Source organism: Lissotriton helveticus, chromosome 1_1 (genome assembly GCF_964261635.1).
Source record: "Lissotriton helveticus chromosome 1_1, aLisHel1.1, whole genome shotgun sequence".
In the NCBI taxonomy this organism is placed as follows: domain Eukaryota; kingdom Metazoa; phylum Chordata; class Amphibia; order Caudata; family Salamandridae; genus Lissotriton; species Lissotriton helveticus.
In genome coordinates, this window is record NC_136057.1 from 522,467,029 (window position 1) to 522,494,914 (window position 27,886).

Here is a 27,886-nt window from a genome sequence, read left to right on the forward strand (position 1 = left end):
TCGTTATAGTTAGGAATTAGCATTTTAAAAACCTTTGAAATTCACTGAAAAAACCATAGGTTTCACACAAGTTATAGTTAGCTGGTTATTTTACTCATACAAACCCTTTGAAATTCCCCTGTTATAGTTAGTTCAGCTAACTATAACTCGCGCGCCCGCAATGCACTGCTGATGATGTCACATATTATATGACTCATGACATGGTCTCGTGCTCCGAAAGGTTTAGACCTCAAAAGGGGGGCAGGGTAGAAGCACCCTGACCCCCTAGGCCTGCTCAGGGGGTCCCAAAAGGATCACAGCCGCTAGTATCCCAATCAAAAAGAGTTTACCCTTGAGGAAAAAGCCTCCCAGCACGTTTGTATAGCACTTTTATTAATGGAATGCCTGCAGCGTTGCACAAAAAATTTCCGCTTTGTAGATCAAACGGCAGCTTCTGCCAGACGCGTTTCAGTTTCCTTTCTTCAGTGGCATTGGTTCACATCAAGTAAAATAGAAGCACCTGGGGCATGAACTATCGAGCACCAATGCCACTGAAGAAAGGAAACTGAAACGCGTCTGGCAGTAGCTGCTGTTTGATCTACAAAACGGTGCTGGCATTTCATTAATAAAAGTGCTATGCACACGTGCTGGGAGGCTTTTTCCTCAAGGGTAAACTCTTTTTGATTTGGATATATATATATATATATATATATATATATATATATATATATATATATATATATATATACGGCATTTTGTTTCTTTCATGCTATGGAAATTCTTCAGGCTCGCCAGCATTTCCGACGAGATTTGGAGTGGTTCACCTAGGCATTGCCTCAACTTGGGCGGGTTGCACTGTCTCCCTGCCCCCGCTGATTTTGAACTCGGACATTTGGCAGATGGGGTGAGGGGACTTAAAGCAGCACCATGAATTGCGGGGTTACAGCACGCTATGCAGAAAGCCAAACCCTTTGCTATTTTCTCGGACTTTACCGAGAACGACCCGGAGCACCACTCACCTGGGAGCCACTGCTGCATCCTGGGAAACTGAGTCCTGAGATCTTCTGTGACCAGCTGAACTGAGTAAATTAGTGCCGAGGGGCGGAGCCGATATTTGGTTGGGCTTTTTAAGAACTGCAGAAACGTGGGTTTCATTTATATCCACCGCAGGCGCTGACGAAGGCCAAACCGGCCGAAATGCATTCGCCATTTATCTGTGAACAATAAACGGAGCTGCTTTTAATCCCCGCTGAGGCTTCTGCTTCTGTCACTTGAGAGGAGTTCCTGTTTTTCATCAATTTCATGCGCATTCCAGATGCGCGTTCAGTAGCCCCCTCATCGCAAGTGGCCTGGAGACTCTGGTTTATGCTACGGCATTTTGTTTCTTTCATGCTATGGAAATTCTTCAGGCTCGCCAGCATTTCCGACGAGATTTGGAGCGGTTCACCGAGGCATTGCCTCAACTTGGGCGGGTTGCACTGTCTCCCTGCCCCCGCTGATTTTGAACTCTGACATTTGGCAGATGGGGTGAGGGGACTTGAAGCAGCACCATGAATTGCGGGGTTACAGCACGCTATGCAGAAAGCCAAACCCTTTGCTATTTTCTCGGACTTTACCGAGAACGACCCGGAGCACCACTCACCTGGGAGCCACTGCTGCATCCTGGGAAACTGAGTCCTGAGATCTTCTGTGACCAGCTGAACTGAGTAAATTAGTGCCGAGGGGCGGAGCCGATATTTGGTTGGGCTTTTTAAGAACTGCAGAAACGTGGGTTTCATTTATATCCACCGCAGGCGCTGACGAAGGCCAAACCGGCCGAAATGCATTCGCCATTTATCTGTGAACAATAAACGGAGCTGCTTTTAATCCCGGCTGAGGCTTCTGCTTCTGTCACTTGAGAGGAGTTCCTGTTTTTCATCAATTTCACGCGCATTCCAGATGCGCGTTCAGTAGCGCCCTCATCGCAAGTGGCCTGAAGACTCTGGTTTATGCTACGGCATTTTGTTTCTTTCATGCTATGGAAATTCTTCAGGCTCGCCAGCATTTCCGACGAGATTTGGAGCGGTTCACCGAGGCATTGCCTCAACTTGGGCGGGTTGCACTGTCTCCCTGCCCCCGCTGATTTTGAACTCGGACATTTGGCAGATGGGGTGAGGGGACTTGAAGCAGCACCATGAATTGCGGGGTTACAGCACGCTATGCAGAAAGCCAAACCCTTTGCTATTTTCTCGGACTTTACCGAGAACGACCTGGAGCACCACTCACCTGGGAGCCACTGCTGCATCCTGGGAAACTGAGTCCTGAGATCTTCTGTGACCAGCTGAACTGAGTAAATTAGTGCCGAGGGGCGGAGCCGATATTTGGTTGGGCTTTTTAAGAACTGCAGAAACGTGGGTTTCATTTATATCCACCTCAGGCGCTGACGAAGGCCAAACCGGCCGAAATGCATTCGCCATTTATCTGTGAACAATAAACGGAGCTGCTTTTAATCCCCGCTGAGGCTTCTGCTTCTGTCACTTGAGAGGAGTTCCTGTTTTTCATCAATTTCACGCGCATTCCAGATGCGCGTTCAGTAGCCCCCTCATTGCAAGTGGCCTGGAGACTCTGGTTTATGCTACGGCATTTTGTTTCTTTCATGCTATGGAAATTCTTCAGGCTCGCCAGCTTTTCCGACGAGATTTGGAGCGGTTCACCGAGGCATTGCCTCAACTTGGGCGGGTTGCACTGTCTCCCTGCCCCCGCTGATTTTGAACTCGGACATTTGGCAGATGGGGTGAGGGGACTTGAAGAGGCACCATGAATTGCGGGGTTACAGCACGCTATGCAGAAAGCCAAACCCTTTGCTATTTTCTCGGACTTTACCGAGAACGACCCGGAGCACCACTCACCTGGGAGCCACTGCTGCATCCTGGGAAACTGAGTCCTGAGATCTTCTGTGACCAGCTGAACTGAGTAAATTAGTGCCGAGGGGCGGAGCCGATATTTGGTTGGGCTTTTTAAGAACTGCAGAAACGTGGGTTTCATTTATATCCACCGCAGGCGCTGACGAAGGCCAAACCGGCCGAAATGCATTCGCCATTTATCTGTGAACAATAAACGGAGCTGCTTTTAATCCCCGCTGAGGCTTCTGCTTCTGTCACTTGAGAGGGGTTCCTGTTTTTCATATATATATATATATATATATATATATATATATATATATATATATATATATAAATATATACATATATATATATATATACATTACCTACTGGCGGTCGCCAGTAGGTATATATAGTTAGGATTTTTTCTCTATGGGATTTTTGAAAATTCTATGTCTAATAACTTTGGCGTTTGTGGACGGAATTGGCTGAAATTTTCAGGAAAATGGCACATTTTGTTTCTGAGCAGCCCCTGAAAATTGGGGGGGGGTTCGTCTAGGGGGGGTCGAGAAAAAAGGGGGGGCCCCAAAACGTGTTTTTAACATTGAGTTTTCCATAGGGCGGTTGGCCTCACTTTTAGCCCGAACGGCTGAATGGATTTGCACGAAACTTGGCAAAATTGTAGGGACTGGTAGCCCGATGTGCCTTTTGTAGGTCTCAATATATGTGCTCCAGTGGATTTTGAGAAATTAACGTTTAAAAAAAGATATATATCTGTAACAGCGGACCGGGCAGCGCTCCGGTTCGCGTACTTTTCGCGCAACGGAGCTTTGTGAAGCGAAGCTGATTGGTTCTCCGGCGTCTGTAAACATTCCAAACAGTCCGCAGCGGCCGCCATCTTGTCTCTCGGTAGGATCGAGAGACAAGAGGAGGCCAAAGCGAAGGGGCAAATGACCATAAGGGGGCATAGTAGATTCTCGCTGACCCCCTAGGTTTGATGTGGAGGTTTTAAAAGGGCCCCGCCGGGCAAAAAAAAAAAAAATAATAATAATCGAACGGCTGAATGGATTTGCACGAAACTTGGCAAAATTGTAGGGACTGGTAGCCCGATGTGCCTTTGCTAGGTCTCAATATATGTGCTCCAGTGGATTTTGAGAAATTAACGTTCAAAAAAGATATATATCTGTAACAGCGCTCCGCTTCGCGTACTTTTCGCGTTACGGAGCTTTGTGAAGCGAAGCTGATTGGTTCTCCGGCGTCTGTGAACATTCCAAACAGTCCGTAGCGGCCGCCATCTTGTCTCTCGGTAGGATCGAGAGACAAGAGGAGGCCAAAGCGAAGGGGCAAATGACCATAAGGGGGCATAGTAGATCCTCGCTGACCCCCTAGGCTTGATGTGGAGGTTTTAAAAGGGTCCCGCGGGGCAAAAAAAAATAATAATAATAATAATCGAACGGCTGAATGGATTTGCACGAAACTTGGTAAAATATTAGGGACTGGTAGCCCGATGTGCCTTTGCTAGGTCTCAATATATGTGCTCCAGTGGATTTTGAGAAATTAACGTTCAAAAAAAGATATATATCTGTAACAGCGCTCCGCTTCGCGTAACGGAGGTTTGCGAAGCTGATTGGTTCTCCGGCGTCTGTAAACATTGCAAACAGTCCGTAGCGGCCGCCATCTTGTCTCTCGGTAGGATCGAGAGACAAGAGGAGGCCAAAGCGAAGGGGCAAATGACCATAAGGGGGCATAGTAGATCCTCCTTGACCTCTTAGGTTTGATGTGGAAGTTTTAAAAGGGCCCCGCGGGGCAAAAAAATAAATAATAATAATAATCGAACGGCTGAATGGATTTGCACGAAACTTGGCAAAATTGTAGGGACTGGTAGCTCGATGTGCCTTTGCTAGGTCTCAATATATGTGCTTCAGTGGATTTTGAGAAATTAACGTTCAAAAACAAGATATATATCTGTAACAGCGCTCCGCTTCGCGGAGATAAAATTATATCTGTATTACCTAGCTGTTGCTAACACCAGTTAGCGACGGCTAGTAGGAGATAGCGACCATCTTGGGCCCCACTTTGCATGTGAGTGATATTTATCACTAATGACATGCAAAGTGGGCATGCCAAGATGTTAGCGACTGGAAACAGTCGCTAACATCGCTATCTCCTATTATCAACTTTTGGAAATATTCGCGATAAGCGCGAATATCTCCAAAAGCTAGCACCTGCCCTGAGCAGTTCTTAGCCATGTTATCCAATGGGAGGTGGATAACATGGCTAAGAGCATTAGCTCGGTAATGCATGAATATCGCTGAGTTTTCAGCGATATTAATGCATTGCGGTCGTTTTTTATCGTATTTGCGATAAACCTTGATAATAGCAAGGTTTATCTGCGATAATTTCTGACGATGCTTAGCGGTAAAAAAATCGTTGCTAAGCATCGTTAGGGATAAATATCGCTTAACTTTGGTAATATGCCCCAACGTCTGTTAACGTTCGATTCGAAGGAAATCAGGAAGTGTTGAAAAACATTGTCTGCGCCATCTTGTCTTTTTTCAAATGCCACACTTTTGTCGTGCACGGCAGTCATTTTAGATGCCTTGACCAGACCCACTCTGTGCACGCTGTCGATCCTTAGCATGGCTCCCCACCCTCGCAAGCATCTCCCCCAGGCAGTGGTCACCCCCGCTCTCTGTCTTATGCATGGGTAATAAACCTCCCCCCATCTGCGCTGCTCTTCCCTGAGAATCACACCCTGTGCCCGCCCGACACCTCCCTTTCGCCCTATTCACTACCGCACCCTCTGACACTCCTTTTCCTCTGTGTCCGATTGTCCAGGCCGGTCCTAGGGTATCAGCTAGCCCTGCAGATGTAGTTTATGGCCCCAGCTGTAAAGAATCACCCCTCTTCAAAGGAGTTATAGTAGATCAAGGCCCACACTCGATGAGATCCGTCACAGCAGACGCGTTCCTATTATCTGAAAACCATCCTGTATTGTGATTGGGGAGGGGACCGAGCCTGAAGCGGAAGATTCCAGGGATGACTCTTTGTACATCAAAGTTTTTACAATTATGTGTCACATTAAAAATATATAGCACTCCGACAAAGTAGTAAGATTATAAAACTTTAATAACTTATAAATATATACAAGAAAACAAAAACAGTAATAACATATAAACATTTTTAGGGAAAAACAACGAAGTAGCGGTCGGCTGTGCGAATAGTCCCAACGAAGCACAACGTCCAGATTTCTGGCGTGGGGCGTCGCGGGGGGTGGGTCATCAGTAGCAAACTGTTGTGCGAATAGTTCCAAGGCAGCAGAACGATGGCACCAAGGTGATGTCCAGTAAGTTGCCGCACTGGTTTTGGTATCCTACAATGCTGCTCCGAATAACGGCGTGGGGCGCCCCGGGGGAGGCGGCGTGAACGGGCCTCTCCAGGTGGAGTCTCATCTGTTGTAGTGGGGCGCCCCTTTACCGTTTCAGTTGCCATTCCGTCCGTTTTTGGTCCACTGTGTCAAAAGCCGCAAATCAGCTGAGTTGCGCCCACTCTTGCGGTGCAGCGATAGGCGGCTGTCACAGGACTCTCAAAATGGCGGCAGGCTGTTTCCTTTTTGGGCCTGGTCCACTGAAATGGCCCTGGGACACCTTGGAAATCGGACGCTTGTCTGCTAGGTCTTGGACCCCATTCTCGAAAGCGTCCCCTCCGCCTTGAGGATTCATCAAAAGTTTTGGGGGCCCCCGACTCCTGTAGGCTTCTGGTGGGGAGCGGCTGCCATGATTGCTCGCGGAATGACCACGACGGAGCTACGAGATGGTGGTGCTCTCATGCTGACGCCAGCTTCAGTCTGAAACATCCAGAAACAAGGTGGGGCTTTCATCGTTTGGGAAAAAAAAAAAGTTTTCATCCAATGAAAAGTGTTGTTTTTAGGTCATATGATCAAGCCTTCCATCATTAGGAAACCAAAAGTAAAATGAACCAATGAAAAGTTTTATAAACAAGTCACATGACCTGTTATGCGGCATAGGGTATAAAATGCGGAGAAAATACGTTGGCACGTGAGGCGGCGTCAGTAGCGGACCGATGTGCGAATAGGCCGAAGGCAACACAACGCGCCAAGATCCGGATGGCACCGAGGTGGTGTCCAGCAAGTTGCAGCACTGGTGTGGCCATCCTACAATGCTGAAAGTCGGCGTGGGGCGCCCCGTTGGCCTGTGAGTTTGCGTCAGTAGCGGACCGATGTGCGAATAGGCCGAAGGCAGCACAACGCGCCAAGATCCGGATGGCACCGAGGTGGTGTCTAGTAAGTTGCCGCACTGGTGTGGCCATCCTACAATGTTGAAAGTCGGCGTGGGGCGCCCTGTTGGCCTGTGAGATGGCGTCAGTAGCGGACCGATGTGCGAATGGGGCCAAAGGCAGCGCAACAATATTTTCGGAATAGAAGACACCACAAGGCGCTGAGATGCCAAGATCCGGATGGCACCGAGGTGGTGTCTAGCAAGTTGTGGCACTGGTGTGGCCATCCTACAATGGTAAAAGTCGGCGTGGGGCGCCCTGTTGGCCTGTGAGATGGTGTCAGTAGCGGACTGATGTGCGAATGGGGCCAAAGGCAGCGCAACAATATTTTCTGACTGACACCACAAGGCGCTGAGATGCCAAGATCCGGATGGCACCGAGGTGATGTCTAGGAAGTTGCTGTACTGGTGTGGCCATCCTACAATGGTAAAAGTCGGCGTGGGGCGCCCTGTTGGCCTGTGAGATGGTGTCAGTTGCGGACCGATGTGCGAATGGGGCCAAAGGCAGCGCAACAATATTTTCTGTATGGAAGATACCACTAGGCGTTGAGATGCCAAGATCCGGATGGCACCGAGGTGATGTCTAGCAAGTTGCTGTACTGGTGTGGTCATCCTACAATGCTGAAACTAGGCGTGGGGCGCCCCATTAGCCTGTGAGATGGCGTCAGTAGCGGACCGATGTGTGAATAGGCCGGAACCAGCACAAGGCGCCAAGATCCGGATGTCACCGTGGTGGTTTCATAGTTGAGAGGCACTTCATCTGCAGTGGGGCGCCGAGATCCGGATGGCACCGAGGTGATGTCTAGCAAGTTGCTGTACTGGTGTGGTCATCCTACAATGCTGAAACTCGGCGTGGGGCGCCCCATTAGTCTGTGAGATGGCGTCAGTAGCGGACCGATGTGCGAATAGGCCGAAGGCAGCACAACGCGCCAAGATCCGGATGTCACTGTGGTGGTTTCATAGTTGAGAGGCACTTCATCTGCAGTGGGGCGCCGAGATCCGGATGGCACCGAGGTGATGTCTAGCAAGTTGCTGTACTGGTGTGGTCATCCTACAATGCTGAAACTCGGCGTGGGGCGCCCCATTAGCCTGTGAGATGGCGTCAGTAGCGGATCGATGTGCGAATAGGCCGAAGGCAGCACAACGCGCCAAGATCCGGATGTCACCGTGGTGGTTTCATAGTTGAGAGGCACTTCATCTGCAGTGGGGCGCCGAGATCCGGATGGCACCGAGGTGATGTCTAGCAAGTTGCTGTACTGGTGTGGTCATCCTACAATGCGGAAACTCGGTGTGGGGCGCCCCATTAGCCTGTGAGATGGCGTCAGTAGCGGACCGATGTGCGAATGGGGCCAAAGGCAGCGCAACAATGTTTTCTGAATTGAAGACACCACAAGGCGCTGAGATTCGGTTACCACCGAGGTGATGTGTAGCAAGTTGCCGCACTGGTGTGGCCATCCTACAATACTGCTCCGAATAACGGCGTGGGGTGCCCGAAGGGGGGGGGGGAGGCGGCGTGAACGGGCCTTCCTAGGTGGAGGCTCGTCTGCTGTAGTGGGGCGCCCCTTTACCGTTTCAGTTGCCATTCAGCTGAGTTTCGGCTGCTCTTGATGCTACAGCGACAGGCGGCTGCAACAGGACTCTCAAAATGGCGGCCTGTTCTTTGGATTTGGGCCTGGTCCACTAAAATGGCCCTGGGACACCTTAGAACTCGGACGCTCGATTTTTTTTTCCTTTCCTGTACATGCAAAAAAAGGTAAATGCCCGGTACGTTACACGCTTCATCTGCCACGATGAACTCTCCAGAGGAACCGAAAAAAAATATAGTTATGGTAACTATACCATGCATCGTCATATGGAGAGGTGGCACCAATTAATTATAGTGCTGCATAAAAGAGAGATTTGGAGGAGAACCCCTGACCTGCTAGTACATTCATCAAAGAAGTGGCACTGACAGCATCAGAGGCAAGGGAAACGGTCCCAAATATTTAGAAGAACTTTGGAAAGATTAAAATGACATGTTTAGATTGTGGCAAATTAATTTCATGTGGACAGATGAGTGTTACTCTAATAAATACAGCATATGAACATCATCATAGTCGATGGTTGGTAGAGACATTTTGACTATATCCTGGACCTGCCCGTCCTCGCCCAAAATGGCGCCGGAATAAATGGGACTCGTAACTCCTTGTTGTGTACTGGTTGCAGAACCTTGAAATCACGAGATACGTATGCAGTTTTGAAGCACATGGCGGGCGGGGACGAGAATTGATTGAATATTTTGACATCCCTATTGATATTAAGTTCTGATGTGTTATTGATTACTGTACTATTGAAAGTTCGAATTAACGTCACCCATGGTACTTGCCCGCAAATGTATATCTAGATAATTTTATTGTAACTGGCCCTGTCGTATTTTAATTATAAAATGTACGTCCACCAATTCCGTAACTGTTAGACACCTTAGTTCTTGCAACCTAATGGCCCGCCCGTTACGTTCCTCTACAGTGTAAATGTCTACTCATCATATACGATTACAGTTTGCTCCGTGGCCGGCCCACATGGTTATAGGCTCGTATTTGTATAATGAAATTTTCACAATAAAGGTTTTTAAAAGAAAACATGGTAGTAGTATATACATTGGTAAAGTTTTTAATAATAGTCACTGTTTTAGAATCATTAAAAGGCAAGTGAAATAAAGCAGACCAATTACATGAAGGGTAAAAGGTATAATACGAAGGAACGCAGTAAAGATAAATGGTCAAGGGCTGTTGTGTTTTCTATTCCTGCAACATAAAGTGATCGATAAGAATCTCATATTCAGGCGTATCGGCGACTAAGACAGCAGGTCGACCCTCTTTTGCTCAACGGCTCCGTCATGGGACGAAGAAACGCTCTTTTTCTCGAAAAAAGAATATATTTTACTTGCAGGACAGTTGTAAATTTTCCGGGAAAGTACATTAGCCTGGAACATTATAACATATATTTAAGAAAAAATAATGTTCGGAAGTAATAAAAAGCGTAATTTTTAGGTCATATGACCAAGCCTTTCATCATTAGAATAAGAAAAGTAAAATGTACCAATGAAAAGTTTTATTAACAAGTCACATGACTTGTTATGCTTACGTTACGCGCTGCGCGCCCCGGATGACTTCCGGATGCGCTAACGCGGCGCGTCATATGACGCATTACGCGACAACGCAGGTCCAGAATATAGTCAAAATGTCTCCACCAACCAGCGGTCGGAACACAACCCCTTTCAGCAGGCTAAATAGTTCTGTTAAATGACAACAGAAGGGACAGGCAACAAGAACCATTAGTCAAAGAGGGGAGGGCTAGTTCTTCTCTACCGGGTTACATTGGGGCGCTACCGGAACTGATCGAATTGGTAGTCTACAGTGTTTCTGGATGTTTCAGACTGAAGCTGGGGTTAGCATGAGAGCAGCACCATTTCGTAGCTCCGTCGTGGCCATTCCGCAACCAATCATGGCAGCCGCTCTTTATCGTTATTTTGGGCGGGGTGGGTGGCGGAGCCGAGCTGTTTTGCAGCCATCATTGTGTGGAGTTCAGTTCATTCACTAGTTTTGTATTTGTCATGAGGGGTTGTTCCTAATGTTTCTATTTTAGCGAGGTCAAAAAGAGATCCCATTAGTGGCCTACTGATTTTGCTCGATTCCTTTTCTTTTTTTTTTTACACGATTTTTCGTTATCTGCAAAGACTAAACAGAGTATTGCGACTCTGTGTTTGTTTGTAAATAGAGAATGAACCAAAGAGAACCAATTCTAAAACAGTAAATACTTGGATAACAATCAGTCAAATGGAGAGAGAAGCAGGCACGACGTATTACAACGGGGGCAAAGGCCTGCGTTAACTACCCTTCACTATGTGCAAAGAGAGAGTACTCCTAATAGAAATGAGCGGGGGGGGGCACCATTCAAAGCAGATCAGTGTGCATAAACACGAAAATGTTTTCACTTACCACGTACTTGACATTCGACAGCTTATGATATTTGCTATTAAAAAACCATTGAAATTCACTGAAAAAACCATAGGTTATAGACCATATATAGTTAGGAATTAGCATTTACAAAACCTTGAAAATTCACTGAAAAAACCATAGGTTATAGACCATATATAGTTAGGAATTAGCATTTAAAAAACCTTATTTTACTCACACAAAACCATTGAAATTCCATATATAGTTAGTTGCACTAACTATATATCGCGCACCCGCAATCCACTGCTGATGATGTCACATATTACATCATTCATGACATGGTCAGTGACATCACTGATGACATCACTGATGACATCTCAAATGACATCATTGATGACATCACTGATGACATCTCATTTGACATCAATGACCACATCACTGATGATATCATTCATGTGACAATACAATGCATCTCCTCACATTTTAATATAACCTCTGTTTCACCCAGTGTTAAATACAGAGTATAATTTTTGAAACCATTGACACACCAATACTAGTTACTACATATGTACTCACTGATTCCTACGTCTACACACACATTCACTCATTCACCCATACAATCATTCATACATACAATCACTCATCTTTACAACACTATCATATGCACTCATACACCTATACAGACACTTACACTCTGCCACTCATCCATGGAGTTACTCACACACCTAGTCAGTCCTGTAAAGAATCAATCACACTTCCATTTTCTTGTCTATACAGTTAAACATAGAGCACCTTACATTTTCAAACATATACTAACACATACTTACCTTGTTATACAATCATTGATATAAGTACACATTGATCTGCACAGAGTCACACACCTCCCAGCCAGCCACACACACACTCAGTCTCCCATACAAATACTTGGACAATCAATCAGTAACCCATATAGTTAATCATATAGCTACTGATCAACACATGCAGCAGTTTACAGAACAACAGACATAATGATGCACAAATTAAGACACTTTAGTCACTAACCCATGCACTCAGTGAGACACATTTAATCACTCACTCATACATTCAGTCATGCACCTACTAAATCCTTTGTCCAGACACTTATACTTCCACTCATTCTTCAATATGTAAGACACATTTTAACTTTACAGAAACATACAGTCACTGGATGTTGTCATCAGTGATGTCATCAGTGATGTCATTTGAGATGTCATCAGTGATGTTATCAGTGATGTCACTGACCATGTCATGAATGATGTAATATGTGACATCATCAGCAGTGGATTGCGGGTGCGCGATATATAGTTAGTGCAACTAACTATATATGGAATTTCAATGGTTTTGTGTGAGTAAAATAAGGTTTTTTAAATGCTAATTCCTAACTATATATGGTCTATAACCTATGGTTTTTTCAGTGAATTTTCAAGGTTTTGTAAATGCTAATTCCTAACTATATATGGTCTATAACCTATGGTTTTTTCAGTGAATATATATATATATATATATGTATATATTACCTACTGGTGGTTGCCAGTAGGTAGTTATAGTTACGACCTAGTTTCCAAAACATATATTTTTTTGATTTGCCGTCATTTGACGAATCTTTGCGAAATTCTCCAAAAACAAAGTCTATCCAGGTCAGCTACTATCCTAAAAGTAAAGTTTGGGGGTAATTCATCAAGCGGGGCTGAGAAAAAAGGGGGTCCCAAAAAGCAATTTTCCCATGTTCATTTTAATAGGAAAATTTGCGACGAACTACAGCCCGAACTGATGAATGGAATTACCCCAAATTTAGCAGAAAGGTATATCTTGGTTCAGAAAGCAACCTTTTTTTAAATGGTGTAAATCCATTCAGTAGTTTTTGAGAAATTCAAAAAATAAGAGTAAAAACATCAATTTCCCACAGGAAACTTTGTGCAAGGCTACAGCCGAAACTATTGAACGGAATTACCCCACATTTGCCAAAAATGTAGTGCTTGGGTCAGAAAGCGACCCTTTTTTTTAAATGGTGTAAATCCATTCAGTAGTTGCTGAGAAATTAGAAAAGTTAAAGTTTTGATATCTGGGCGGAGCTAAGTCTCTTGCACGAGCTTCACTGTGATTGGCTGCCAACACTCCAAACCAGGAAGTGTTGGCAGCCATCTTGTGGCTGGGTAGAAGTGATTCGCTAGAAAACAGAGAAACAAAGGTAGAAAACAAGAGAAGGGGGGAGGGTAGAAACTCCCTGACCCCCTAGGCCTGTTCAGGGGGTCCCAGAAGGATCCCAGGGCAAAAACATCAGTTATAAAAAAAACAAATCTGCGCAATTCACGATGGGGTCGCGGGTTCCCGTGTTTTATTTTAATGAGACCCCGGGGTGGGCTAGGTCCCATGGGCATTTCTTAATAAATAATAGCGGGGGCTCGCGGAAGTATGATGATACAACGCTCTCTATTACAACGCGGTGTTACATCGCGGTCTTGACCGCACAAGTCGTTTCAACGACTTGCGCTAGAGGGTGCTAGACTTAGGAACAGTGTGAATTACTTTTTCAACTCCAGTCTACGTACAGTAGGGAAGGTGTTGGAATAGTAATTTCCACTATTCCTCAGTCTAGAGTGCCTTCCAGTGCAAGTCAATGTAACAACTTGTGTAGTCAAAATAGCAATGTAACATACCGCATTGTAATTAATGCATGCTAAAGGATGTTTCCCGGGGCTCGCTGGGGCTGCGGGGGCCCGCTGGGGTCCCTGCAGTCCCAGGGTTCCACTTATGGTGGGAGTGGGGTTGCGCAGCCTCCCTCCTGGAGCCCTCCATATGTATGTAACTTTGGCGTCATTTGACGATTCTTTACAAAATTTTCCAAAAAGTTTCTCTTTTTTTATTAGGTCCTATCTTGAAAGTTTAGGGGTGATTAGTCAAGGGGGGCTGAGAAAAAAGGGGGGTGTGTAAATGTGTTTTCTCAATGCATTTTCCATAGGAAACTTTAGACAAGGCTACAGGTCAAACTGCTGAATGGAATTACGCCAAATTTGGCAGATAGAAAGGTCTTGGTCCAGAAAGCGCGGTTTTGTTAAAATGGTGTAAATCTGTTCAGTAGTTTTTGAGATGTGAAAGGAAAAAAATATATATTATCTGGATGCTTTCTAAGTTCCGAGCACGAGCTTGCCTCTGATTGGCTGCTAATACTTCAAACTAGGAAGTGTTGTCTGATTGGCTGCTAACACTTCAAACCAGGAAGTGTTAGCAGCCATCTTGTGCCTCGCATCGAGTGAAAATATAAAAGAAAAGTTCCCGGGGGCAATTTAATATAATGGAGCTCTGTCTGTGCGAGATACTCCTTTCACGCTGCATCTCCACACATCAGCAGGTAACGCACCCTCTTCCCCCATCAACAGCATACCTCCATCAACCTTCTAGTGAAGCCAAGACTGGAAATGTAGCGCAGGTCTCTCGCTGTGAGATACGCTCTTCATGCTCCCTCTCCCCACATTACTGTTCCGCAGCTATCCCTTTGGAAGTCGACGGCCATATACCAGTCAGCCCGCAGGTGTTCCTCTGCGAATTAGCCTGCAACTCTCCCTCTGCGAACAGTCGGGCCGCGGTTCTCCCTCTATGAGCCAGTCAGTCGGCTTGCAGCTCTTCATCTACGAACCTGCCCACCCGCTCGTACGTCTGTAACAACAGATAAAATGGAGGCAACGATCATGCAAGTCGGACACCCAACACTGCTCCGACATCTCATAGCAGGAGCTCCTTGTGCGCTATCCCCCACACCTCCACCCCCACAAACAAACGTGACAGACACGTTAGGTAATCTGGAACTTAAAAAATTGGGTAATGTTGTACAATTGATAAGAAGATGCTTGTGAACTTGGACAAATAAGAATGTAAGTCATGTATGGATTTACATACAAAACATTTTATTAAAACAAAAAAACAACAATTAAAACTATGAACAGCCATGTCGTGTCATCACTGGCCCATTTGTGAATCACAGCCTGCAAGACAAAAAGAAAGATAAGATTGTACATCATGCGTCCAGCAAAGGAGAAAGAGAGAAAGCATGAGAGAGAGGAAGAGAGAGACAAAGAAAGAAAGAGGGAGAAAGAGAGAGAGAGGAAGACAGAGAAAGAGAGAGAGTGAGAGAGAAAAAGAGAGAAAGAGTGAGATACAAGAAAGAGAGAAACAGTGTGAGAGAGAGGAAGAGAGAGAGAAAGAAAGAGTGTGGGAGAGCAAGAGTGAGAGAGAGGAAGAGAGAGAGAAAGAGTGAGAGAGAGGAGAGAAAGAGTGAAAGAGAGGAAGACAGAGACAGAGAGAAAGAGTGCGAGAGAGAAGAAGACAGAGAAAGAGAAAATAGTGAGAGAGAGAGAAAGAAAGAAAGAGTAAGATACAAGGAAAAGAACGAGAGAGAAACAGTGTGAGAGAGAGGAAGAGAGAGGGAGAAAGAGTGAAACAGAGGAAGAAAGAGAGAGAAAGAGTGAAGAGGAAGAGAGAGAAAGAAGGAATAAGAGAGAGAGGAAGAGAGAAGAAGAGAGAGAAAGAGAGAAAGTGTGAGAGTGAATGGAAGAGAGGAGAGGGAGTGTTGACACGGGATAAAATCTTCACAGCTCACCTTTGTGCCACCGGTGTGTCTCCAACCACATGCCGGGATATAGTGCACCCTCAAGTTTAGTCATCTGAAAGATAGTATGGAATTAATAATTGCAAAATACATACAACTGCATACACCTAATTCTCTGTTTCTCCAATGCGCACTCAGGCTGCTACACCCTATCCACTCCCACTGCTTAGAGGTGTTTGTGCACTCTTGTACGCCCAGGCTGCTAAACACTATCCACTCCCACCGGCCAGAGGTGACTGCCCGCTGCTGCGGAAAGAAGTCTGTCTGCTTATCTTCGGCCACCGGCGTGTGTGTAAGAGGGTCCACCATGTGCCGAAGCAACTTTCTCAGGCATTGTCAGGATGGCCGCGCATCATCGCTGGTGGTACACGTGTTCAGCTGTGGTGGTGTTGGGGGGGTGTTGATTCGTGAATCACAGTCTGTTAGTTAAAAAGTAAGATAAGATTGTGCGTCATGCGTCCATCAAAGGAGAGAGGAAGAGAGAGAGAGAGAAAGAAAGAGTGAGAGGAAGACAGAGAGAAAAAAGAAAGAAAGAGTGAGTGAGAGGAAGACAGAGAGAAAAAGAGAAACAGTGAGAGTGAGAGGAAGAGAGAGAGAATAAGAAAGAAAGGGTGAGAGGAAGAAAGAGAGAGAAAGAGTGAAAGAGAGGAAGAGTAAAAGAGAGGAAAAGAGATATAAAGAGTGAGAGAGAGGAGGAGAGAAAGAGTGAGAGAGGGGAAGACAGAGAAAGAGAGAAAGAGTGAGAGAGAGAAGACAGAGAAATAGAAAAAGAGTGAGAGAGAGAAAGAAAGAGTAAGATACAAGGAAAAGAGAGAGAGAGAGAAACAGTGTGATAGAGAGGAAGAAAGAGAGAGAGAGTGAGAGAGGAAGAGAGAGAGAAAGAGTGAAAGAGAGGAAGAGAGAGAAAGAAAGTATGAGAGAGAGGAAGAGACAGAGAAAGAGAGAAAGTGTGAGAGAGAAAGGAAGAGATGGAGAGGGAGTGTTGACACTGGAGAAAATGTTCGCAGCTCACCTTTCTGCCACTGGTGTGTCTCCAACCATGTGCCGGGATATAGTGCACCCTCAAGTATAGTCATCTGAAAGATAGTATAGAGTTTATAATTGCAGAGTACATACAAGTGCACATGCCTAATTATCTGTTTCACCAATGCGCATTCAGGCTGCTGCACCCCATCCACTCCCACTGCTCGGAGGTGTCTGTGCGCTCTGTGCGCCCATGCTGCTGCACACTATCCACTCCCACCGCCCAGAGGAGACTGCCCGCTGCTGCGGAAATAAGCCTCTATGCTTACCTTCCACCACCGGCATGTGTGTAAGAGGGTACACCACGTGCCAAAGCAACTTTCTGAGGCATCGCCAGGATGGCCACGCATCATCACAGGTTCTACTCGCGTTCAACTGTGGTGGTGTTGGGGGGACATTGATTTGTGAATTACTGCATGTTAGATAAAAAGCAAGATAAGTTTGTGCGTCATGCATCCATCAAAGGATAGAGGAAGAGAGAGAGAGAAAGAAAGAGTGAGAGGAAGACAGAGAGAAAAAGAAAGAAAGAGTGAGTGACACGAAGACAGAGAGAAAGAGAGAACCAGTGAGAGTGAGATGAAGAGAGAGAGAGAATAAGGAAAGAAGAGTGAGAGGAAGAGAGAGAGAAAGAGAGAAACAGTGTGAGAGGAAGAAAGAAAGAGTGTGAGTGAAAGGAATAGATGAGGAGTGACACTGAGTGCCCACACTGTGGACAAAACCCTCACAGCCCACCTTTACGCCACTGCTGTGTCTTTAACCACGTGCTGGGACCTAGTGGAACTCTCAAGCTCCCACATCTGAAACATAGTGCAGAATTAGTAATGGCAGAGAATATACGACTCCGTGCGTATAAATCGCTGTGCACCTTTGTGCATCCAGCTTGCTGCACCCCATGCACTCCCGCTGCCCAGAGGTATGTACCCACTGCTGCGCACCCAGGCCTCACTGCTCACCTTTTCGCTGACAGGGCATCCTCCACATCATGCAGCCCCGCTCTGCAAGCCAACAAGTCTTACATATGGTGCTGCATCTTGATTTTACAATGGCAAAGGACATATTAGGGCACCCATCATCATCGCAGGTTGCACACCCGCTCAGTCCTTGCGGTGCTACTAACTCAGTAATCAGTGAGGCCACGCATGGCGGTAGGCCCCCACTGTTGCATGGCTCAGGCCTACACTGCGGTCCTGCAAGGCACACAAAACATGCGGTGTCCGGACCACCGGGACGGGCCATCACCGAGGTAGTGTGCGTCTGCCGGCCGCAGTGCATGCAGTGCGGGCAACTCTAAAATTGTGTAGAGCACGCGCAATCGGTGTTTTTTATTAGTAGGATCGTGTGTCCTGTGATGCCTGTGCTGGATGGGTGTGGTGTGGGTGTATATCAGCCGTGAGGGGGTGGCTGTGGCATATTGACAACTAGACCTGTGCCCAGGTGTCTGTGTTGTGTAGTGTTGCCGTCACCTGGGTCGCAAGCGCCAATGTGTCAATCTGTGAGCCAAGTCCCACAACATGGCCAACATGGAAGTTACAGGGAATCACTGACCCTATATTCATCTATAGTTCCACACAAGATAGATGGTGGATATGACACATCTGTGCGGATATGAACATTTTTTACACAGTCAGTAGAGTGTTGCAGCTGTAGGAATACAGGGCCATGGAAAGTTTCAGTTTTTGGCACATGGAGGGCAGTCAATTAGAGACAAGCTTTTTGTCAGAGTTAGGCTGTGCCAACATATGTACTTATACAATCACCCTGCCAATCCCCACGCACTTATAAATTCACTATACACTCTGCTTGCAGTACTGTAATAATCCAGTCTCTACGTACGTACTTGTACAATGACAAAGTTACATAATCAAAGTTTTCCCCCACTGTCAAAGGTAAGTTGTTTGCATGCGCTGTCCAGAGCACAATGTAATGTGGTAGTGCCCAGGGGTAGCATGTTACATACATAATGAACACACAGACACAGATAGATAGTGGGAGTGGGTACGGGCACGTGCACTTGACTCCTTTTTATTACCAGAGTCACTTGTTCAGTGACGTCTGTGATGGATTCATGTGGGGTGAGTGTAAGCCAGCTCTCCGGGAATGGTTGGTGCTGGCAACAAGTACAACAGTAATCATTGCATCAGATACAGAGATTAAATCATAAAGGGCCAATGATTTGTGCTGCAGTAAATTAGGGGCACCAGATGTGAAATAATACACAAAAGATTCTATTGTAAAGGGTTTATGACTTGTGATACACTGAGGTAGGGGCACCAGATGTGAAATTATACACAAAATATTGTATCATAAAGGGTCCATGAGTTGTGCTGCACTGTGATAGAGTCATTAGAAGCATTTAGTGTCTGCCCAGCCAGCGATGATGCGTGGTGCCGGCGAGCCACAGTGGGAGCAATGTGTGTTGCCTACTGTACTGCGTCATCTGCAATCGCGAGTCGATGTGAATTGCGAGCCCTGCTATCTGCAGTGTACATAGAAGGCAGTAGTCAGTACTCAGCACAGACATCGAGGAATGCTTTTAGTCACTTCCTCTCGACAAAATTCGAGGACATAGAGTACAATTCTCTCTGCAATAAATAAATCATGTCTCAATTTAAATTGTGAGCTCTGCTGACCGCAGTGTAGGTGTATGGAACAAAAGATGAAACATTTATGGAATACACTGATGAAATCTTGGTTCTTCTGAGTATAGTTGTAAAGTACGGTATTCTTAAGCTGGAATCTGAACTGGTCGATCATCATATCGTCCACCTTTTCCAGTAGGGAACAGCTTTGGAAAAGAACGACCTTCTAAACTTTTTGCTCACACACTCATTGGAGTTCCTTTTGCTTTTTTCATCTGCAAAAGTATCTCCTATCAGTTCTTTTGAATGCAAAGGGTGTATAGTATAATGTTCATAAATTTTTTCTTTTCTTGAATTCTACACTTTTTCTATTTGTCTACTTGAAATATGTGTTTCATCTTCTAAAGTCATTTCTTCTTCTACATTTAAACTTTTATAGTGAATATTGTTTACCACAAGATATAATGTAGTCTTTAGGACTTTCCTGACATCTCCTAACTCCTTTGGTCTTGTAATAAAAGGAGTGAGGAAGTTGATTAGCTTGTTCGTTTCCACAAGGGATTATAAAGAACAAAAGCAACTAGCTACTTGGATAATATACGTGTAGCATGGGAAAACTGATTGATTTTTTATGAAGGCCCTCACCCACCAACCTAGTTGGTGGCATGCTTCGTCATCGGGCCCCACCCAAGATACCGAGTGTGCCTCAAGTGTACTAGGATGCCTGGTTACAGCGGAGCAGCCTGTGTTAAGTGAGTGTGCAGTGCTGGTGTGTTGAGTGGGATTTTAAAATACTGTCCTAGAGGTCTCGAAACATGACTTTATTGATGGGCCATAGGCAGGGTTAAAAACAAAGGCTTTGGGACGTGTAAGGAGGGACTTATGATCTCCCACGTCCAGCGTGGTCTATTAGTTTCAGCCATGCCTTTTTACTTAAAACTGGCTTTCGTCAGGACCTTTATGTGTGGGGGTGGTACAGGGGACTTATATGTTGTCAGTACCCTGCATGTGTAGCACACACTAAGGTGCTAGAAAAGTAAGAGGTATTTCCTCTCAGGTTGTACTCCCTGACTACAAAGGACAAATTCCAGGGGTCTCTGCCAGTGGTGTGAGACTCCTATGCACTTTGGCGTAGTCTTCGGCTCCTCTGAAACACCTATGGTCCGGTCAGGAGCTCCTGAATTACCTCTTACATTTCTAGCACGTTCCAAACCCTTTGTTTTCAACCCTGCCTAGGGCCCATCAATAAAGTAACCTTTCGGGACCTCTAAGACAGTATTTTAAAATCCCACTCAACACACCAGCACCACACACTCACTTAACACAACCTGCTCCACTGTAATCCGGCATCATAGCACACCTGAGGCACACTCGGTGCCTCGGGTGGGGCCCGATGATGAACCATGCCACCAACAGGTTTTCCCATGCAGAAACATACTACACGTATATTGTCCCAGTAGCTAGTTTCTTTTGTTCTTTATAATCTACTAACACTTGCCATATTTTCCGACTCTTTGTGGGTACACCATAAACAAGAATGACTACAGGTTCAGTATCCTCGCTTTCTACACCAAAAGTTTCAACATTTTTCTTAAAATCTAAAGTTAAATACACAACTCTTCCTTTTAAACCTCTTTGTAGATCTGTTAGACATAGCTTACCTGTTTTATGCTGCATACAAATTATAGCCTGAAAAGGGTGCACAGATTGTATAAGGATTATGGACAGCTCTAGCTGGCATTTTGTTTTCTTCTCATTTATTGTAACAATATTTACAAATTTATTATACAGTACCTAACTCAAAACAACCTTCCACAAACAGATAAGCAGCAAATTATTTCCATTTATTATTGTTTTCCTTTTCTCTTTCTACAATCCTAGTTTGAATTTTTTAATGAGTACATCGACAATAAATACAAACATAGTGGGGATTATCACCAGAAAGTACTTTAAACTTTGTTAATTCTTTTTCAAACTTCACATCAGTACTATCATCCATCTCTTCTTCAACACCTACAAACTCTTAATTTCCATACACTCCTCTTGACCAACAAAGAAACGTAACTCTACATCATCCCATTTTTTTTTCACATCCAACAATGAACCATGCAACAGAGCTATATTAATTTCATTTAGACATAATGCACGACTTTTCACGTAGAAAAATCTTCTAACCAACTTTCGCATTTCGGAATATTGTACTGCTAACATTCTTAAATGATGAAAATGACTTTGACCCACTTTCCTAGAAAGACAAGCCAGAGAATGACCTTGCAACCCTGTATTTTTTCTCACTTTGGAAGGATCCAGTCCTTGTAATATCTTATTCTTCTGTTTCACTGTTTTTCTTCCATATTCTCTTAAGAAATTTAGTAAAATATCAATAGATTGTTGACGTATACTACAAATACTACTGCAATCCCATGTAAACACTGGAGCCTAGATACGTCTCCCTTGAACTTTCTCAGCTGTTACTTGTTCAACATTTCTAGGAACTATCTTTTATTTTTCAATTAGAAAGACATTTTTCACTTCATAATAACGACCACAGGTATCAACTTGTAGTGTAGTTCCTATATTCCCTAAATAATGCTTCTAGACCTTGTACCTGCCAATCTTTTGTACCCCAGATGGTTTTTGTTTCAATGTTGTTTTTCCAAAAATCAAAACCAAATGTATTCAATTTTTCATAAAATGTTTCTGAATAGATTAATTTAGTGTTTGTCAGCATTGTTTTCATCCCTGTCTTATTTAACAGTTTGAAATAAAACGTTTCTGCTTCACTTGTATTAAACCCTGAGAAGTATGGAAATTTCTCATACAATGTCTTCGAACTACCTTTTGGTGGAGTTGCACAATGTTCCCATTGATTATAATTAAAAAATTTCTAGGTTGAGCAGATTTATGCAATTAATGATGTGCAAAGTGGTTGTAGCAGTACATTTCTTCATAATTTGATGAACCCTGTAAATAATCATGTTCTGTACATTTTGCTGACATTACTAAATCTGACATCATATCATTAATACTTTCAAAGTCCCAATCATCAGAGAATGTACTCGGTTTTACAAAGTCACTTAATGAAACCTTAAACTGGTGTGGATATTTCAAGAGCTCGACCGGGCCATAGATTTCGTAATCCGTTTTGTCCCAAGCTACCCCACCGGGTATTGGATTGGCTGTGACATTTACTGATGATAGTTCTCTTTTCTCGATGTGAGATGACTTGTGTGGCTTTAGGGCCAAGTTGATGTTCTGACTTGCTGTGTCCATTGTACTGTATTTTCCTTCAATAAAATTTCCCAAACAAAGAACCATGATGAGCCAAAGCAGGAGGAAAAGTACACCTAACACAATCCAAAATTCAATCCATGGAGAAATCAGATAGGTTTCTTTGAGTTGATGAAAGAGTTCTGTTACTTTGTCTTTAAAAGTTTTTGTTGTTGGCTGTTCTTCAGGCTCGCTTTGATCCTCAGAAAAATCATCGAAATTGATGAAATAGCCAGATGCAGTTCTGTCAATTGTTGGAATTGCTTCCGGATTTTCAGTTGCTTTCGCATTTTTTGTGTCATTAGCATAGTCTGAGGCTACATCGTTGTAGACAGGTGTTTCTTGACGAACTGTTGCAATTTGGGTTTCAAGAGGCACAAGTTCCATGGTATTGTTGCATAGTCCTTTTTTATTCACTGCAGGTTTATCAAATGTGATTAGTCTCTCAGTTAGAACCTCTTGTATTGTAGCAAGTTTCGGTGTTCTGCTACATCTTGGGAGTCCACTGGGCCTACTACTTATTATTGGCCACATGATTGTGGTTTTACCAGGTCGATGGATACAACTCGGTTCTCCTTTTTACCAGCAAGGGGCGGTAGTACAACTGATCTTGTTCCGCTGACAGCTAAGACAGGTACTGCTTTTCTGTAAGAAGGCCCAAATTCCTTCTTCACCGCGATCTTCTCTCTGACCAGATCCCCAATTTTTGGAATCCAGACAGGCCTTGCTGGGACAGGTGGTTTATCTTCAGTGGCTGTTGGCTGCTGTTTTAACTTTACGTTGCTCAGGCCTTTTCTTGTTTCATTTAAGTCCTGTAAAATAGCCGAACGATCTTTGATATCAAAGTATTTTTCTTCTACCACTGAAGTCTGACTATCTAAGTCCTGGATATGCATTCTAGTCCCGAACAATAGCTCGTACGGGCTGAAACCTTTTAGAGAATTTCTTGGCAGATTTTTAGGACTACGTTGGACACTTGTTAAATGTTAGACCCACCCATCACCCGAACCTAATACCCTCGCTGTTATAGATTGCTTTATGTCTCGGTTTTTTCTTTCCACAATCCCATTTCCCTCAGGATAGAAGGGACAAGAGTACCGCAATGCAATGCCCATGCTGGTCATGGCCTCCTTATAAGCTCGAGAGCTAAAAGCAGGACCCTGATCAGAATGTAGCATGCCAATTGCGTATGTGCCGATAAAGACTCGCAAATCTTTTATAACAGTTCTGGCGTCAGCCGAGCGCTGGGGCCACATCTTTAGTGAATGTAGTCTTAAATAATATACAATGGGACGCATTTCTCCTGTTTGATCATGCGTATAGGTCACCTTATGCTCTCTAATTGGGTTTCTGCCACTACTCTGGCCGGTTCGCTACTGTGATCTCTGTTGCAGTTTTGACAGCTCATTACAAATTTGTAATGTTGCAGGCTCATCCCAGGCCACCAGTATTCTGATTGTAATTCCTTCAGAGATGTCTTGATCTCCTGGTGCCTTATACCTAATCCCATGTGTGCTTCTTGAATCAAGAAGATTCTCCTGTTCGTGTTTGGTATTACTCTATCCCCCACTCCAGGGATTCGAGCAAAAGGAGCGGAGTTTGCATCTATTATGTATGTATAATTGAGTGGATAGTACACGGGTAGTACTGCGCAGTCGCCTTTTGAAGACGTTTTTACCGCCAGCATGGTTTCCCCGTCTATGTATTTTTCTGAACGCTTTTTGTAGCTACGGAAGCCGGATTAGTTGCTTCCGCTCTGGCTGTGTCAGCCAATGAATTCCCTGCAGCGTGAACGCCATCACGCTGATGACTCAGTGTATGTATCACGTGAGTCTTTTGTAGTTCTTTCTTTAAAAGAACTACTTGTTCCCAAAGCGATTTCTGCTTGATTGTGGCTCCTGTGTCATCTTTGTAACCATTTTGAACCCAGTTCTGCAGGTCATTGTTGTAAGACTTGACGCAGGAATGCGAATCGCACACTATTAGTGTCGGGAATTTGCGATCGGCAATATCAAGCGCCATTTTCAAAGCTATTAATTCAGTTTGTTGACATGAATTGTTTTTTGTAGATTGAGACATAGTTACCAGTGGTCTCAATTTAACTTTGTGCCACCGGCATTTAACAACCTCGCACGTAGCATTGTAAGCTTGTTTTCCCCAAACTGAGGGTTCTGCATATCCGTCTGTATATATTACACAGGCGTACTGTTGTAGGGGCAGAATTTCGATTGGCAGAGGATATTCTTTTTCATACGTTAGATCTTTCAGTTTTTTCATGTTCGGGTCAAAATAGTATTTCACTTTTTCTGTAGCAAGAGAATTTTCCCATTGTATCCATTTTGAATCTAATGCCACGGTAGTTAAATTGCGTGGGCTTGTTAATGACTCAAAGGCTGATTCTGCTGTTAAAACAGTTATCCTTTTGCCTTCGGCTTGGGCTTTTTCTTTTGCTACAGCTGTTTGAACCGCATTTACAATATTTTCCGCAAGACTGAATGATTTTTCAGCTTGTGTGTACAAATGTGATTTGTAAGCTATTGGTACCTTTTCTCCCTCATTAGAGGTCAGGTACGTGAATCCGCATCTTCCTGGGATGACTCGGATTACAAGGTTGCGTGTGTTATCGCGAGTTTGCAATTTTGTTTTAGCTAACATGTCTGTTTGTAATGATCTCAAAATTTCTGTGTGTTGTTGAGTCCAATTGATTGGTTTAAAATCAGGTTTTATTAATTCATAGAGAGGTTTAACCCTCTTTGCATAATTTAGAATGTAAGCTCTTCCGAAATTCAGGAAACCTAGTATTGATTGTAAGTTCTTCAGCGTTTTTGGTGCTTGGAGTACCCCGCATTTCTCCAAGAAAGTGTCTGCTAGGCTTTTGCCTTCACTTGATAATTCATATCCTAAAAATAGGACAGTTAGATGGGCAATTCGTGACTTTTTAAAGTTGAATTTGTAACCCTCTGCTGCGAACCCAAGTATTATGATGTTCACTCTTTTCAAGTGAGTATCCAAGTTATCATCTGTCAGATAGATGTCATCGACATATGATAATGCCTCATCATCATATATTTGTAGTAACTCTGTTACCCTTGCTGAGAATAATCCTAGGCTATTCTTAAATCCCTGTGGGAGTCGACAAAAATGGCTGTGACCCCATTATTGAGAAAGCGGTCAAGTACCTGCTTTCAGGTGCTATGTTTTGACAAAAGAATACATTAGAGATGTCTAATGTTGTTTTGTATTTTTTGCGCACAATGTTATTCATTAGTGCTGCACTGTGTGAGTTTTGTGCTGCAAATGTCTTGCAACATGAGTTAAGATGTCTGTAGTCCAAAACTAGACGATATGAATCGTCTGGCTTGGAGACAGGAAACAAAGGATTGTTCATTTGAGAGGTGCATGTTTCAATCACCCCCTGGTATTCAAGTTGATCTAAGATCTCCCTGACTTTCTTTTTAGCTTCTTGCTTAATTGGGTACTGCCCTTGTGTAGTTGGTTGACATTTTAACTGGATTTTGTGAAGAGGAGAGTCCTTATCCCATCCAACATGATTTTTGTATAATGCAGGAGCTTGGGCTACTGCCCATTTTCTTGCATATGTATATTTTCTATGAATTGGAATATGATTTGAGAAGGCAGGCATAATCATTTCTTCGCCATGAGGGCACTCCCTGACAAACTCTGGTGGCCAGTCTTTCTCAGCTAAAAGGATGTCATAGCCTTTGGAAAGGTTATCCCAAAATAGACCCCTTACTTTCCTAGTCTTTTCTCCCTCTATACGTAATGTTATCTCGTATATTGTATGAGGTTTGCTAACTCTGGTATCCGCAGTTTCCACCTGAATGTATTCATTCGTGTCCAATGTCTCCAGATGATTTATCAGGATCTTGCGAGCTATGGTCACTTCTGCTGCGCTGTCTAGCATTGTCTGGGCTCACTCTCTGTTTTTCAGTTGTGTCCTCAGTATCCTCGGCATGTTTAACTATTTTAATGCAGGCTACCTTCTTTCTTGGAAATTGTAATTTTTTACTTTGATGAGCAGGTTCTTTGTCTTTGGACTTGACGTGCTCTTCCCTGTGTTCTGATCGTCCTCTTCTTTCCGATTTCTGCGAGGAAGTCTGAAAAGATCGAGAGGGACGTGTATCAATGTCTTGATATCTATCAGGTTTCTTCAGATTATCCCTATTTCTAAGGTTGTATCTTTTCTCAGAGGGCTCCCTCGGGGGAGACTTGTGTCCTTGGTCCGGAGATCTTTCTCTCCGCCGAGGAGACCTTCCTCTGGACTGGAATCTTTTTTCTTTGGGAGTGGATTGTTTATTTCCAACCCAGCTCTTTTTTGGAGTGTTTAAATTATTTTTAATAAATATTTTTTCAGGATTTTCAGTTAGTTGGGGTTTTACTGGTTTCCCACCCAAACTATCTCTTCCTAGTTCTTCATAAGATTTTTCTATGATTCTGGCAAGTTCAATTGGTTGGTCTGCTATATCTGTTTCTTTCAATTTCTGGCGGATCGCCACAGATGCTGCTTCTCCTTTTATGTTGGCTAATAATATAGCCGAGACCTGCTTGAAGTCTTTCAGTAATTTCATACCTAAAGTTAAAGCAGGTTCTGGACCGTATTCATTTTGAATCTGTCTTAGTACATCTGGTACTTTCGCCATGGACGGAACACCATGTGTTTTTGTGTAAATGGAAGCAAAGACTGTGCCCCAAGTGTCACAGTCCTCCACATGTGGTGCGATCCCCATTGGAAGACAGATAGTCAGAATTCTGTGTTTCTTAGTAGGGATAGTATCCGGAAATACTCTATTTGAGTGATTTTTTGTGCTAACCAGAATGGAATTTGTTCCCGTTTTGCGGGTGTTTTACCAAGACATGATTGTATGTTCTGTGGTGTGATTTTATTTGTATTCCCCTGATGAAGGGTCAGCTGTGGAATGTTAATAGCTGGATGGACTGTTGTAGTCTGCATTACATATTGGACTAATTGTCTATGTATTTTAATCAGTTGTTTTAGCTGTGCTAAAAGTTCTGGTACTGACATTTTTTCGATGTCGGGATGTGGTGTGTAGCTGGCTAGAACCGGCCACGTTGCTCCTGGTCTACCTAGTGGACCGAGACTGGTGATGTGATTATTATGTTTTAGGGCGCCTTTAAACCAGAGCAGGTGCTCTTGGTATTTTAGTGGGATTTCCACCTCCTCGAAAGGGGTGTACTCAGCCGGAGGTTCCTCTATTTTGTAATAGTGGAAGTCGTGTGTGACAGCGTTTGCTGCAGGAAAGTTTATCCATGAATAGAATACCTCTGTCTGCCGATATTCATG